At 40.7% G+C, this 16,774-nt stretch overlaps 1 pseudogene across 1 annotated transcript in view; it reads left to right on the top strand.

The window, feature by feature from the left end:
- Positions 1-662: 662 nt before the first annotated feature.
- The window catches only part of LOC145981615 (regulator of nonsense transcripts 2 pseudogene), a 245,140-nt pseudogene continuing 229,028 nt past the window's right edge, over positions 663-16,774 (top strand). The window contains exon 1 of the transcript XR_014440978.1: positions 663-771. The product of XR_014440978.1 is annotated as a regulator of nonsense transcripts 2 pseudogene, transcript variant X1 (transcript). The remainder of the gene's footprint in view (positions 772-16,774) is intronic.

The following is a 16,774-nucleotide window of genomic DNA, read 5'->3' as shown; positions in this document are numbered from 1 at the left end:
AACATAGCATAGGAATGAGAGGGTCCAGAAAGAGAATATAAAAGATATTCCGCTTGTTTCTCTAATTTCCTCATGTCCAGGAACATCGCAATTACATTTGTTTCAGTAATATATAATTGGTTTCTGCATAACACACACACACACACATGCAAATATGTACATATGATATGAAATCGCATACATAATCATCTTAACTTATAATTATTATCATACTATAAGAAAAATTGCTTACAGAAACAGACCTTTCTTTTCGAACTTCTAACGAACTCAGATACATAAATTCTTCCAAAATTCAGGACCAATCATGTGACGTCAGCTAATTTCCTAGCACTAAAGGAGGTTCTCGGACGCTCAGAATTGACTCACCTGTATGCATCCATCTTGATTGAACATGTAGCTGGAATTATACCAAATTGTCGCTTTGCAATCTAATTCTAATTCGAGTAAATATATCGGTATGTACAGTGCAAGTTACGTTTGTCAAATCGACAGCAAAATATAAGCGCACCAACACGCTTGTATCGTATTGAGCTCCAGCTTTCACGACGCTAACTTTCGGAACGCTTGTGTTGTGCACAAACAAGGCAATTGGAATGCCAGCACGCTGCTAGCTGAGCGCTGCTCAACCGATTGCACAATCGAATGCAACAACAATCTTTAGACGTCGATTCTCGGACACGAGTTGGAGCAGCTCTTTCGTTGAGTGCCTTTTAATGGAGTGCAAGAAAAGAATCTGTTATTTTACTGGATCATAACGAAGCTACGTATAAGGTATGTCACGATATACACATTATTTTGATGTACAAGAGTGCAAGTTTGAAAATTTCTGTTAATATTTGTGAATGTTCCTTACAAGTAGAACAATACTTGTACTTTCTGGTTGTTACTGTTTGACGACAAACTTGTACTGAAAGCTATTGTATTATAAAGCATTTATTTTTATAAAAGGACGTATAAAAAACAACATAATGATACACATCCGAGGTAAAGCTAATTGAAAATCACACTGGCCGATGACTGATTTATCAAGTAAATGAACTTGCACCTTTGTATACGAATTCTCATTTTATGAACACGTAATGTGTTTATTTGTTGTGCAATGAACTGAAGTGATGAAAAATTATTGTTTTCATAAGTACTGAAAGTATAATTATTTTCAATTTAGACTCAATAGAATCGATGTGCTCATGTACCTAGATATTGTATGTTGTCAAAAACGGATTGATATTTTGTCGTTGAACGGCTTTCGTATCTCGTGTGGTATTTGAAAATACTCAGCAGTCTATTGAAGATCTACTAACTGTCATCATGCAAAATTCAAACAGTGTTACATATTGTGATGTTATAAATTCGAAGATATAGCCTATTCATCCAAGATCTCTAAACATCTTTCAGCTTTTCTTCCTTCTTCGTTGAAAATCCCTGATATAATTTGATTACGTGTCACATGACATTTGTTAGGGTTTGTCGAAATGAGATTTCATTGTATAAGTGTTGCGGGTAGTCAATATTAACTTCCATAATTTCTAATAATCTTGCAGGCGAGGTAATGTCGTTGGTAGGTAAACTATTTTTGTAATACAAATGTTGGTTTACAGTAGTTTACGCAGTATCCGAATATTTGATGTATTCTCATATTCATAGTAATTAGTGAGCAGAGGTCATTGACTATGCTGTAAGAGAAAGTAGACCTGTTATCTAATTTAAAGATATAATGATTCTTCGTCACCGTGAAATAATTATAGTAATGTACAATGTTTTCTTTCCTTAAACCTTTAATTATTGTCTCATGATTTCTCTCTCTCTCTCTCTCCCTCACCTCTAATCTACCAATGTGTATAATCAGCAATGTTTATAAAATAGGGGAAAACGTCAATTTGGTGGGCCATATTTTAGATATAAATTAAAAGCAACTTTTAGTGCAGAAAACAACATAAAATGGCAAAAGTATTTCATACATTGCTTTGTCACACTTCATCTAATGAATTAGAAATTTTTAGCTTTATTATTTAAATATGTTATCAAATAGTGTCATACATTTGTGTTGTGTAATGAAGCCTCCTTAACAATTAGTCTCTCACAAACCAAGGCTTTTTGAATTTTAAATGAACTCAGGTAAATATCAGTTAAGTAGTTGCTTTGAGTGTTGATGAGTTATTTGAATTCCAGTAATGTGATAAGAATGATCTATGGAACATGCCCCTCCCCCCCCTTCCACAGATCATTCTATTTTCTCCCATGATGCTGTTTCGCATTGTATAAAAGCATTAATTTTGTTAATTTGCATTATATTCTAAACGAATTATATTATACACACACAACGGTTTGCTGTTGAAAATTTTTATATAATGTTCTTTCACACTCGTTACTATATTTATATTTTTGAAGTACGAATGCGATGTCTGGTGTTGGACAATTAGAAAAATACGCTAGATGTTCAGTTGCTCGTTCATCCAGACTATCTCTTTACGCCAGTTGCTAAAGCGTTTGTTCATCCGGGCCCATTCAACATGCTGATTGATTGATTTGCTTTATTTTAATTCGCTTCCTGTGCCACTTTTGGTTAATTGGCTTGTGGATGTTTGATGTTCGTACGTTGCCCATAAAAAAAACAACTTTATTACGACAGATAACTACGACTTCCAAATACAACAGTGTCAGACTGTCTTATGAGTTTGACAGAAATATTTGAATCATGTTATGAAGGTTTCCGACATTCTTGGAGTCGAAATACAATGCTGTGCTGCAATGTCATTTTGCATAGCGACAGGAAGAGCGGCGATTTCATCACGGATGTTGGCATCCGGAGGGCGACCATCATGAGGCCATACCCCACCCTCACCCTCCGAAGACTTGTGAGGGTGAGGGCGAAGTCGAAGTCGATCCGTGAGGGCAAGGGCGAAAATAATATTTATATTAAAAATAATAATTATCCTTTATGTAAATTAATCTAATTATGCAATATACAGGGTGTACCAAAAGTCCCATTGCCCCCTCTTTGAATTGTAGACAAACCTGCAAAATGTTATTTTAACAGCATGGGTATGATGAGAGGATGGTATACCATTAAATCAGACCAATGGCCGGCCACCATTTACTCTGTGTGCACACCGCCATTTTCAGGGCACAGTATTATTCGCCTCCAGGTGCGATGTGAAATCCTTCGGTAGCATGGCTTGCATGAGGGAAGCACACGCACTGCGAACAGCTTCTTGAGGTTCCTCAGTTGTCTGATAACGATTATGGGCGACTTTCTGTTTGATGTGTCCCCATAGCGCATTATCACAAGATGTCAGATTTGGACTTCAGGGTGGCCATTTTAAAGGTGCTGGTGAATTTGGCGATCCTCGTCCAATCCGTTCGTCTTTTAACACATCATTGAGGAATTCTCTTAAAATGGCCACTCCGAAATCCAGATCTGACATGTTACGGAGGATTTCACATCGCACCAGGAGGCGAATAATACTGTGCCATGAAAATGGCGGTGTGCACACAGATCCTCTGGAGTAAATAGTGGTCATTGGTCTGATTTAATGGTGTACCATCCTCTCATCATACGCATGCTGTTAAAATAACATTTTGCAGGTTTGTCTACAATTCAAAGGGAGGGGGGGGGGGGTAATGGGACTTTTGGGACACCATGTATAACTCAAATAATCTTAGTTCAAAATGCTACTCATTGTTAAACCTTATTGCTTTATTCATTAACTTCCTTCACATGAATAAGTTCACAATTTCGTGTCATTCTCATTTCCACGTATGAAATGCACGTGGTAAAGGAAAGATTTCTTCAAACATCGGTAACTCTCTACGGAGGACTCCCCTCATGAGGGCAGACATCATCACCCTCCGAAGACTTGTGAGCGTGAGGATGAGGACGAAACGCTAGTTGTGAGGGCGATGGCGAAGTCAATCCGTGAGGGTGAGGGTCAAAGGCGAGTCGTGAGTTTGAGGGCGTGGGCGAAGTCAATCTGTGAGAATGAGGGTGTGTGAGGGTAAAGGCGAAAGTCGAGTCATGAGGGTGAGGGCAAGACCGACTCGTGAGGGTGAGGGAGGTTGAACAAAAATGACCGCCTCTAAAGCACCACAGCGTGAACACGGTCTTGCACACTGCACCTCGCACTGGGAGAACACTGACTGTTTTGAAGGGCTTTCTTAGTCCGTCTGACTTTTACCACTTTCATAGCCTTAAAAAGGCACTGAAAGGACTGAGTCTGAGGCTAGAAGTCTGCAGGTTACCTTAGAGGCTATCGCCCACTGAGACGCCGGAAGCAGCTTTAAGCAAACCTAACGTGATTTTTCATGATAAAAGATACGAAGAAATGTTGGATCATTTCGGCACCCTGTGAGGGAGTACACACAGAGAACTAAATGCAGCATATCGATTGATGCACCATAATGCATCGATTGATGCACTAAAGTGTGTTTTGTAGCTTCTTCAAAGAATCAGATTAACATTTGATGCATTTTGGTGCATTTTTGTAAGTCGTGAAAGAAACAACAAAGTGCATCATTTGATTCAAGTGAGGATTTCTTTGAGTCGAGATGCACACTTTTTTGTAGGTCAGACGAAACGTTTAAGTGCATCATCAAAAAAGATGCATGCTGGTGCATCAAAACGCATCAAGGTGCATCAAAAGGCATCAGCTGATTCATTAAAGTGCATCTTGACTGAAAGAAATCCTCACTTGAATCAAATGATGCACTTTGGTGTTTCTTTCACGACTTACAAAAATGCACCAAAATGAATCAAATGTGAATCTGATTCTTTGAAGAAGCTACAGAACACACTTTAGTGCATCAATCGATGCATTATGGTGCATCAATCGATATGATACATTTAGTTCTCTGTGTGTAGTAGGCAGGGGCGCCGACTTGTCAAAATTATTGGGGGGGCTCTGATCACTGAAACAAATTAATGAATGACTCACTCTCTTCCTTTTTTAAGTTTTGGCCTCAGTGTTCGGAATATCATAAAAGCCCCATGCATTCCTCAAAAATATTAAAATTTTTATTCACAGTTCGAATGCAGAATATTAATTGTCCACGGATGGATATGTCACAAGTTTCGTCAACCATAATAGCAAAATATTCCCGACTTTTAATATCTGCTACCACGTAGCGCAAAACAGATCTCCCTAATATATCGATGATCTCGTTCTGAATGTCATGTGAGAGCCATTTGTAGCCCGAACGTCCCATCCACTCTCCTAGTTCATGCACATCGTTTTTTGAAACTCTTTTTAGTAAAAAAATTAACAATACTCATAATTACAGTAATAAGTCAAGGGGTTTGCTGTCTCTGGTCAGAGCCCCCCAAAGTTGATGGTCTAGATTTTAGAACATTTCAAATGTGTATTTAAAGTTAAGTTCTTGTGGCATAATTCAGAGTAAACTTTACAAGAGAAGCAAAATAATACATTAGATCCTCTTAAGCAAAATTATTTGGGGGGGACTCTGCCCCCACATCGTTAACATTGGCGGGGCTCGAGCCCCCCAAGCCCCATGGAATCGGCGCCTATGGTAGTAGGCCATTTTCTTACATATATGTTGGTAGATCTATAAGTGTCTTTCGGAAGTGTGGTATTCCTCCGGCAATTACATTTATTCACCAAACTCTACATTCCTCCATTTCACTCCCGCAGTTGGGTCTTGTCTAATCAATCCTTCTTTCGCTACTTTTAGCTCCATTCGTTACTCCCGAGAACACAGTATGAAAATCACCAAGAAGATCAAGAAACGAGACGGGAGAAGAAACGAAAAAGACCCAAAGTGGAAATTTGCGGCCCCAATTCTCTTCAAGATAAACGAGTTAAATCGTTCATAGGGAACCCGAGTGTCACATTACCTCCTCCGGAACCATACATCCACCTCGGTAGTCTGCTAGACAAATTACGAGGCGGCTGGCTTACAGGAAGATGCATTGCGCCGCCAGCTGATTGACCTTGACCAGAGGGTGCGCGGGAATTCCCCGATCTTTATGTCTTCCCGCTCCTGTCCCCGTTTTGAGGCAGTTCATCTCGAGTTGCACATTGATCAAGTCGGGCGCCGTGGTCTAAGGGGGGACAGGGTGCAGGGGTTGCGATTCGACCACAGGAAGAGTTCTCGCTCACACAACAGATGCAGGCACGTGGCGAACCTTACCCCTCTTCATCCCAATATGGCTAGTAGTCAGAATAAAATGTGGTTGTCACGCTTTCAGACTCAAACTTCTCTATTTTGGTCATTTTCCGTCCGTTTTTCTATCACTCTAGTTCAGGACTGGCCTTGGTAGGGCTACATTCCTAAGATAGCCATAACTTGGCCTATGACAACGGTGACAAAATAGTTATTTGTTGGTTTCTAATCTTGTGTAGCTTTTCCGCTCCTGAGGACCATGATCTTTCTCTTCTTCTCTCCTTTTCTACCTTCCACTGTTTCTCTATCTCTCTCTTTGTATCTTCCTGCATCTCTGTCTGTTCTTGTATCTTCCTCTTCTCTATTTTTCATTGTTTCTCTTTATCTCTATTTTATCTTCCTCTCATCTGTCTCTTTACCTTCCTATCTTTACCTCTTTTTCTAGTTTTCTTTGTTTTTCTATCTTTCTCTATTTCTGTCTTTTCCTCTTCATCCGTTTCTGTATCTCTTCTTCTGTCTTCCATTTCTCTATATCTCTTATATATTTTCCTATCGTCTTCTGTTTCTCCATATTTATCTTTGCGTTTTTCTGTTTCTCCATCTCTTCATCTGTTGATCGTTTTCTCTGGTTCTCTTTATTTTTATTTTTTATGTCCTTTTTATCAGTCGTTTTCTTCCTGTATTTTTTATCTCTACGTCTTTATTTCCGTGTGTCATAATTTCTGTTTGTTCTGTGGGGCAGCACGAAGGTGGGCCGGATCCCTCTTCATATTCAGTGGCGACGCCAGTGTTGCTTATTATAATTTCCCTTAGGAAAAGGACTTCGTATTGGTTTTTTGCATTCAGACATCCTTCATTACGACAAGCCGGAAGTATTTTTTCATTGGTAACGAGTTACTTACGTTTCGCTGTAAGTTCAGTACACAAAGGTTACTGATATGGTTGCTAACGCTGTTAAGGATCATTTGGCAGACATGAGAGGTCGGAAACATCAAAGCGAACCATTATCTCATCTCGACATGATTAATGTTAGGGTAAGACATTATCGGGTGCTTGTCATCTTTCTTGGATTCAGGGTAAGACATTATCGGGTGCTTGTCATCTTTCTTGGATTCTAACTCGAAAAGAAATACCAATCGTGCAACGGAAGCATACGTCAATGTATGACATTACTTCAGAATTCATTGCCTCCCCCACTCCCTTCCCAAGAACGCAGTTGCCACGAAGCTGTGGTGGAAACATGATAATTTCAGCTTATCTACTTATTTATGGCTACCGTCTTGCAAATTGCTTCACCCACTTCCGAAAAACCGATCAATTTTTGCCGAGCAATCTTATCAGGATTGCTACGCCTCTGGAAAATAGGGAAATGTCAGGGAATTTGGCTTGTCAGGGTGAAGTCAGGGAAAATGTTGTTCCGCAACACACCACCCTTACCGGGTCGCTACTGGCAGGATAGGAAACAAACAACTAATTGGCTCGTTAGTCCTAGGTTCCCATCCTGTTCCTCTCCAGAGCGCTCGGAACCAAGGGATAGATTCACAGGCAAGAATTTGCTGATTTTACGATGCAGGGTTATTGCTGAGACTCGCAGAAATGGACATTTATACATTTATTTACAAACAAGGCTTGGATTCTCCCATTTCGGTTCTATATTTTACAATATGTACATTGTTTCTCTAATGTGAGCCCCACGGTGGAACCGCAGCTATCAGTTTCACACCCTATCTGTCCTGTATTTTCTTGGCGTTTTGATGTAAGTTTTGTGGAGTCGGGTCTGGCTCGTGACTCCTATGTGAGATATGTTTCCTGAGAATGTTTGTTGGGTCTCTGGTTGTTCTCCTTCTGCGGGTGTAGCTGGCGGAGTTATCGGGTTTTCTTTTGTTGTCTTTGGGGCCTATGGTCTGGGCATTGCGTGAATGTGTCTCTTCGCTGGGCGGCTGGCTATATTGTGCACTGTGGGGTTTGCATGGCGAGGGGACATCCTGCCAGATTTGTTGCACAGCTGTCTTATATGTGTGTCGAGTGTGGACAGGTCCAGGTCTTCATTTAATTGTTCAATTCTCGTGGATCTTTCGTGCCCGGTGATCATTCTGCAAACACTGTTCTGGATTACCTGTAGTTTGTATAGGTTGGACCTTGCGGGGCTGCTTATGTCAGAGAATGTCTTAATATTACTTGATATATTCTTGTCTCTAGTTACAGGACGCTGCTCCTGAAGATCGGGTACAGGGAGAGCGGCCTTTGTAGTCCTCTTGTGGCTGTTTGTTGAAGGTGTTGTCGAAATGTTAGCCCGGCATCCATTGTTACTCCCAGAATCGTGTTATTTACTTCTTGGGGATGCCATTTCCATGTAGCTGGAGTATATGCTGGACCAGGTACGTCGCCTGATAATGTTCGCATGAGCACATGAACACTCATGTATATGTCTTAAACTACGTACATATTAAATGCACACACACACACACATACGTACCGAAAAATACTGTGTTTGGTGTACGAGTATATACACACAATTTACTCTGACACGACTTCTCTGACGTCTGATAACTTCTCTAGATAGTTGGTAACACTGACTCCCACGGTGTTCCACGGAAGGCGTGGAACACAATTGCTGTGCGTGTTGCAGAGAGCTGACAGCTAAGGGGCTGTTGGCCACTATACCCCGAAGATGTTCACTTCGCTGTGCGAACACTGACGCAAGCGGAAATACTTCGGCACCAGAGTGCAGCATCAAGGCATGTCTAGGGGTACTCGAAAATGTCTGTGCTACATAGTTGCAAACTTTAGCGAGAATTCGCTAAACCTGGCTGATTTTAAGGGGGAGAGGGACAATTTCCCCTAGGTCCTTCTTGTATAACTTCAAATATAGCGTGAATTTCGGGGGAAAATTGTTGAAAATATTATTGTGAACACTCGTGGGCGAACCGCACGCGACGCCACTGTGCTGGACCCTCTGTCTCTCCTGGTGAATAGTACTGCTTCACCCTTTGCTGCATTTACTTGTATTCGCCATTTTGCAGTCCATGCCTCCAGTAGTTGTAATTGGGTCTGAATCGTGGGGTATAGTCACCTGATATTCCTGCTACTGGTGAAGGATGCGACGTCATCTGCGTACGTGGCCTGGTGGCATTGTACCATTTGTGGCATGTCTGCGGTGTATAATGAGAATAGTAAAGTAAAGCGGTACTCCTGCTCTGATGGGTCTTCTTGTGGATCTCTTCCATGCGAAGGTAACGTACAGGTTCCTGTCGTGAAGGTATGATGTTACAAGTTTAGTTATAGATATACTTTAGACGTAAAATGTTTACTTGTTTTTACTTATCAGAATAAAATGCCATCAATTAGCTGAGCGACTCCGAAAACTATGGATTCGACACAAATGTAGGTCATTTTTGACATTATATTTTTCACCCCCTCTCACCCCCATGCCGATAGGTGATGAACTTGGAGTTGAACGGCATTCGTAGTGTCACTATTCATCTTAGTTACACCGAAAACAATGGATTCCACACTAATATCGGTCGTTTTCGAATATTTTTACATGTCACCCCCTTCCCCACCCCCACCCCTAGGGGTGCCAGGGGTGTCTTGGAGTTGAACGGCATTTGGAGTGTCACTATTCATCTTAGAGACCCCGAAAGCTATGGATTCCACACTAATATCGGTCGTTTTCGATTATTTTTACATGTCACCCCTTCCCACCTAAACTCTCTAGGGTTGCCAGGGGTGTCTTGAAGTTGAACGGCATTGAGAGTGTTACTATTCATCTTAGGGACCCAGAAAACTATGGATTCCACAGAAATATCGGTCGTTTTCGATTATTTTTACATGTCACCCCTTCCCACCCCAACCCTCTAGGGATGCCAGGGGTGTTTTGAAGTCGAACGGCATTGGGAGTGTCACTATTCATTTTAGCGACCCCGAAAACTATGGATTCCACAGTAATATCGGTCGTTTTCGATTATTTTTACATGTCACCCCTTCCCACCTCAACCCTCTAGGGGTGCCAGGGGTGTCTTGAAGTTTAACGGCATTGGGAGTGTCACTATTCATCTTAGCGACCCCGAAAACTATGGATTCCACACTAATATCGATAGTTTTCGATTATTTTTACATGTTACCCCCTTCCCACCCCACCCCTAGGGGGGCCAGGTGTGTTTTACCCCCAGGGTTGCAAGTGATACGCGTACCAAGTTTGGTTGAAATCTCTCTAGACGTTCGAGAGTTATGCCGGAACAAACACACACACATACATTCATTTTTATATATTAGAAGATTTTTTAAAATTTTTTTTTATGAAAAACATTTTATTTCAAAAGTGTGAGGTGGGTCTATTTCTTTGCACGCAAGTATATACTGATACATGTTTCGTGAAAATGGCACCTCGGTATAATTCGTAATTGAAATATACACGTGACCTTTGATCTCAAGTTTTCCCTCCCTGCACGGAGAAAATGCTAAGATACCACACGGAGCCACAAGCTGAACGGAGCGATATACCGAGAATCGCATATATCTTAGTAGCGAGAGAATTCTGCCAAATAAATCATTCCAAGAAGTAAACCGCCGTTCTTATACTCGGAAAGGGGGAAGCTGTAATCTTCCAGAAACAGAAACCGCAGGACGAAATAGGGAAGAATATTTTCAAGGATTTCTGGAGCTTGTGCGAGACGTAGGGACTTTCTTTTCATTTTTTTTCAGAACTTGGAATGTACGCTTTGTGCGAGTACATGAACTTCACGATTTTTTTCGTATCTCTTGAGTATTGTTTTGGTGCAGTGTGTAGAAGGAAATATTATTACTTATTATTAACTTTAAAAACAGCTGACTGATTACAATGAAGGTTCTGATTGCATTGTTATTTGCCGCGTTAGGTAATTGGCCGGCCCCAGTGGCGGAGTGGTTAGCACATCGCGCTACGACGCCAGGGGTTCCTGGTTCGAATCCCGGCCTGGGCGTGGATGTTTGTGAGTGTCCATTCATCAATTTGTTCATGTCATCACTCATCCCCATCTTCTCATAAGTGGCACAAAATCCGAAGTAAAATAACGCAAATCAATCAAAGTTAATTGGGCGAGGCAAGACCCCAGTGGGCACAGACTCGTTCAGTCTCCTGAATGAGAAAGATTGTCTCCTTCCAGGTGTTAGCACGATATCTAAATTGTTCTCATCTCAGTCTCTATACAATGGACAAGAAAGAATATGTAAAAGTATTACTACTAAACAACAAGGAACACATATAAACTTTCGGTACGTATAATCAGAAAACACACAAATGACAACCTCCTTTCCATGTACTACACAAAGGACTACTTTTTGCATACTAACGAGTCTCTGGCGTCTGGGCTCACAGCCAGACTCAGTAGGGCTTGTGTTGTGTTCTCTCCATGTGAGTTTGTGACTATTCATCCGATTAGCGATGGAAAAGCGAAGTAAAACAAAACAAACAAACCAATTAATCGATTGCATCCGTATCCAAATTATCGGAACTCGAATCCTGGCCAAGGGCGAGTTGAATCGTGAATCAGATATCCAAATTTCGAGTTCTGCATCACGTATCCAAATATATCTTGAATCCTGGATCAGATATCAAATTTCGAATCCTGTATCAGATATCTAAATCTTGAATCCTTGATGACATCAAAAATATTTGAAACCTGCATCAGATACCCAAATCTCGAATCCTGGATCAGATATCCAAATTTCGAATCCTGGATCAGATATCCAAATTTCGAATCCTGTATCAGATATCTAAATCTTGAATCCTTGATGACATATCAAAAATATTTGAAACCTGCATCAGATACCCAAATCTCGAATCCTGGATCAGATATCCTAATTTCGAATCCTGTAGCAGATATCTAAATCTTGAATCCTTGATGAGATATCAAAAATCTTGAAATCTGCATCAGATACCCAAATCTCGAATCCTGGATCAGATATCCAAATTTCGAATCCTGCATCAGATATCTAAATCTTGAATCCTTGATGAGATATCAAAAATCTTGAAACCTGCGTCAGATACCCAAATCTCGAAACCTGTATCAGATACCCAAACCTTGAATCTTGTTTTAGATATCGAAATCTATCTTGAATCCTGGATCAGATATCAAATTTCGAATCCTGCACCAGATATCTAAATCTTGAATCGTTGATGAGGTATCAGTAATCTTGAGACCTTCATCAGATACCCAAATCTCAAATCCTGGATCAGATATCCAAATTTCGAATCCTGCATGAGATATCTAAATCTTGAATCCTTGATGATATATCAAAAATCTTGAAACCTGCATCAGATACCCAAATCTCGAATCTGTACAACACATATCAACTTTCAGAGCAGAAAACCGACATCAGATTACCTTGTAACAGGGGTCAATCTGCTAAGATGTCTGGTGTGGGCATGGGTCGTTTCTTCGTGAATGTCCCTGCGCCAATTTTATCTAATCGCTGTTCATTCTCATCGTTGCGATCAGATAAAAGTGACACAATAGCGAAATAATGCAAATGCAAATATGATACTGCTGAGATAACCCATTCATCTGATTGCAGTTCGGACGTCAGAATGATGTGCTATTTCAGATGACTGCGTTGCAACCTGCAGATTGTGGTATTGCGCATGCGCCAGTCGGCTGTCTTGCCCAAGGATGAAACCGTTCAATTCAGAAAGCCGCGCGGCAAAATGAGGCGTGCAATAGTTCCGGACCGGAGCATTTTTGCCACACGGCAATCTCAAGTCACCTTTTTCATGGCTGCAAACTGATGCGTGTGATACAGCAATAGAACTGGTTTTATTGTCCATAGCGCACACCACTACCGGGCTATACGTAGCCTAGCACAATTTGTTGGCATTTATAATCGCGAAAGCTTGAGGATTTATAACTCACGTTTCCCAAGCTGCCTTTATTGCTTGTCGCGAAACTTACAGTAGTCCGAATCCTGCGTTTTTGCACCTCGTAATTTTCGCGGTTCACAGGTGTGTGTGTCGTGCAACCATGCCAGAAGCGGACCCACCTTCGGAAAATCACTGGCCGTAGTTTTGCGGTTGGGTCTGGATTCGTAAATGGCACACCGGATTGACCATTAATCTTTCAGCATGATGATGCGCGGCGCGATTTATTGCACTATAAAAGTATCATTTGCAGTCTCGAGGCGGACGAGCGATGGATTTGCACGGGGGGAAAAATTCGCAAGGGAATATATACATTTTTTTTTTTTTTACTTTTCAACCCCCGTCGGCAAAGTCATCAGTGGGTTTTTTATGAATTTTGTTCCGTTAATTACAACCCATGGTTGCAAATTCCTCGAGATGTTTGTTGATGGGAACGTGGATGTTGATGGCTAAATTGCAATGGGCGTTTTACTCTTGAGTTAAAGGGAGGTAGCAAATGTGCTCTTCTTTATAGCATGTTGTGAATGCAAAAACCAGCTATCAAGGTATATTCTGGCTCGCCGAAGTCATAAAATAAGACATGTGGCCTGATTTATCGTAGAATGAAAGCTAGTTAAAAAATATCCTTGCGGTGTGCTCTTTCTATGTGGTATACGTAGATGTGTTCCTTTCTGCCTTTATTCTTTTGAATTGAATTACAAACGGCCGTAGATATATTTTTCGGCCTTTATTCTTATGAATTTAATAACAAATAAACGCAGATGTGTTCCTTTCTGCCTTTATTCTTTGCAATTGAACAACAAACAGACGTATGATACATTTCGGTCTTTATTCTTAAGAAGTGAATAACAAACACGTAGATGTTTCTTTCCGCCTTTATTCTTCTGAAACGAATACCGAACAGGCGTAGATATGTTCCTTTCTGCCTTTATTCTTTGGAACTCAATATCAAATAAACGAATAACGAACCTTTTCACCATACCTTTATTCTTCTGAAAAAGCCTGTCCCATCTCATGCCAGTCTCGTTTTCAAGACGAGCCACGAGACGAGACGGGAAATATCTCGTCACGCGAGCAACAATACACAACAATTACACTCTGGAAATAACATTCTTGCAAGCTAACGACTCTTTACCGCCAAGGCACAACGCAGAGAAAACTGTTTGAAATAGCCAAGAAAGCAGTTTCTGTTGACCAAATGCTGGTTAGTTTTTCTGTGAGGTTTTCCCGTCTCTTGAGTCTAATCGCGACGTTGAGAAAGAAACTGACGAAGAGTCACCTGGACTCTAGAATCCTGGATTCGAATCTTACATCATCCTAATGTGTACACCACCAGGCACGTATGTAGAAGTATGTTTCGGGAGGGGTGTGGGGCGAACTAAGTGTCTCAGGAATAATAATAATAATAAAATTAAAATATCAAATTAGTACTAATTACAATGTATAAATCAATATATTATTATTACATAAATAGGTAAAAAGACGGTATGTAAGAATAGAGATACGTTTAACAGAGCGTATTAATTATCGTATAGTTATGATCGGAATAATTGGCATAAAAACAAGTGCTCTGGCAATGAAAATATTGCCAAACAGAAGAGTTGAATATTTATTGAATAACAAAAAGGATTTTAGATGCAGTTGGAGAAAAGTAAAATTTCGGATCAATAGCTATTTTATGCGTTTTATTGAATGTAGTAGTGTGCGTAAGTCTTCTTTGGTAATGTCATTCAAAACCGTATGATCCCAAAATAAACCTTGCCTTCCATAAGTTCAAAGGATATTACGCCAATAATTATACAACAAATGCTAAACGAGTATATTTTCATTATTTAATTTTACTTAGAAAGTCTTTCGGTTGGGGGGGGGGGGGGTCCGGACTCAGAAAGAACTTCTCAAATCACAACAATAGAAGAGGCACATTATTAAAAATTTATGTTCCGTACAGGTATCGGCTAACGTTTGGTTAAAGCTGTCTACTGCAATCTGCATTGACGTATATTTCCAGATATTTCTTGTGTCCTGTCCTCATTCTTAAAGACCGCGGTGATACCGTGGGTAGAAGCTTAACCTCCTTATGGAAAATTCTGGCTTTTTTTATGAACGAGCGTTCTTCTTCCTCGCATCTAAAAGAAGAATAACTTAACGTGTTGGACATTAATGGGCCATATTTTTAACTTTCTTCCTGGTCGACTGCAACTTGCACTCCTCCAACTGTGGTAACTCATAGGGAACCTGCTGTAATTATGGTGACTTATGTTTTGGGATTACATTTTTTGGAGGTACCTTTTCTATCGCACGGACGTTTTATGATTCTTAATGTAATTTCATTGTTCATTGCTTCTTATTGTTTCAAATTGCGTTGTTTAAGATACTGCTTCGACAACTACGTATATACTGCTGTGCAGGCAGCGCTAAACTTGCAAAATTTATATAATAGCTCCATCTAGTTCGCTGCTCTTTTTTTTTTAATCTGCACTAAAGCTAAAGCCATGAAAATAGCCCAGTCAAGGTCACACCGCCCATTTACAGTGTTGCCAATAAGCAACAATTTGAACCGACTAAATCACATACGTACAACGCGCCAAGTGTCGACTGAGCAGCTGAGAAGAAGTGTGGCAACCCTGGAGGGCCAGGGATGTGGGGGGAGGCAAGGGGAAGCTCCGACCTTGACTGGCCTATTTTCGTGGAGAGAGCAATAGTTGGTTACACGGTGCAACACCAAGTCGTCTACTTCGTTGATTTGGTGTCAAGTAGTGTATTTGGTGTCTGCACCGTTTGCGCTACGTTCTGGAGCGGTGTAGTGTATGGTCATGTGGTGCGTGCTAACTAACCAAATGAACATTTAAAGCAGCAAACAGGCATTTGTTGAATCTTCTGAACATGAACACCGCTATTCGGCTACTTGGTTGAATGTCGTTTCCCTGCATCGGCCTGACATGGGGACACAACTGCACTACTACCCCATGGAGTATGTGTAAAGATGTCGCCTGGTGAACAAGGGGACCCGGGTTCGATCCATGGTGGAGGTACATAATGGTTCTGATCCCACTTTAATATATTTGAACTTCTATGTGCGAGCCGTTGGCTGTGCGCACTACATGTCGATTCACATTGGTTATTTTTTTTTTGACACATGTTTGAAAATATGAAACAAAAACAAACAAACATGTATATATTGCACAATGCTGGTTCCACAGTCCACGTATTATAAGCTAAGGTTATTTTGTGCGGTTTCTTCGCTCTTATGTGTATCCGCTATCGCCTTTCCTCTTCGTTCTCTCACTTCGCACAAATATCTCCCCACTCGTTGCACTCTCTCACTTATGATTCCTCTTCTATCTTCTACCACTTCCATTATTTCCCTCCCTGTTACGTTCTTAACCCACTTGTCTTGCAAATCCGCGTAGAGGGGCAGGCAGATAGCAGATGCTCGTCCGTCTCTCCCTCCCCGCACAAAAAGCATATCGTTTCCCCTGCTTCATTCTTCATTTTTACTTGTTTCAGTAGTGTAATTGGATTGTTTCAAAGTCGTACTTAGTAGGTATTGTCTTTTTTTATCAATTGAATATCATTTTTTGACATATTTTGACAATTTTTTGTTGATGTTTTAGCGTTTGACGATTTTTCAGTGCAATTTTCACCGCATCTTATTTTCTTCCCACTCGTACTTGGTAGGTATGCATTTGTAGCCTTTTTTTTATCAATTGAAAATCAGTTTTTGACATATTTTGACAAATTTTTGTCGATGTTTTAGCGTTT

The sequence above is a fragment of the Lepisma saccharinum genome, chromosome 29 (genome assembly GCF_977018435.1).
Source record: "Lepisma saccharinum chromosome 29, izLepSacc3.1, whole genome shotgun sequence".
Lineage (NCBI taxonomy): Eukaryota > Metazoa > Arthropoda > Insecta > Zygentoma > Lepismatidae > Lepisma > Lepisma saccharinum.
This window is presented reverse-complemented; position numbering and strand designations above follow the sequence as displayed.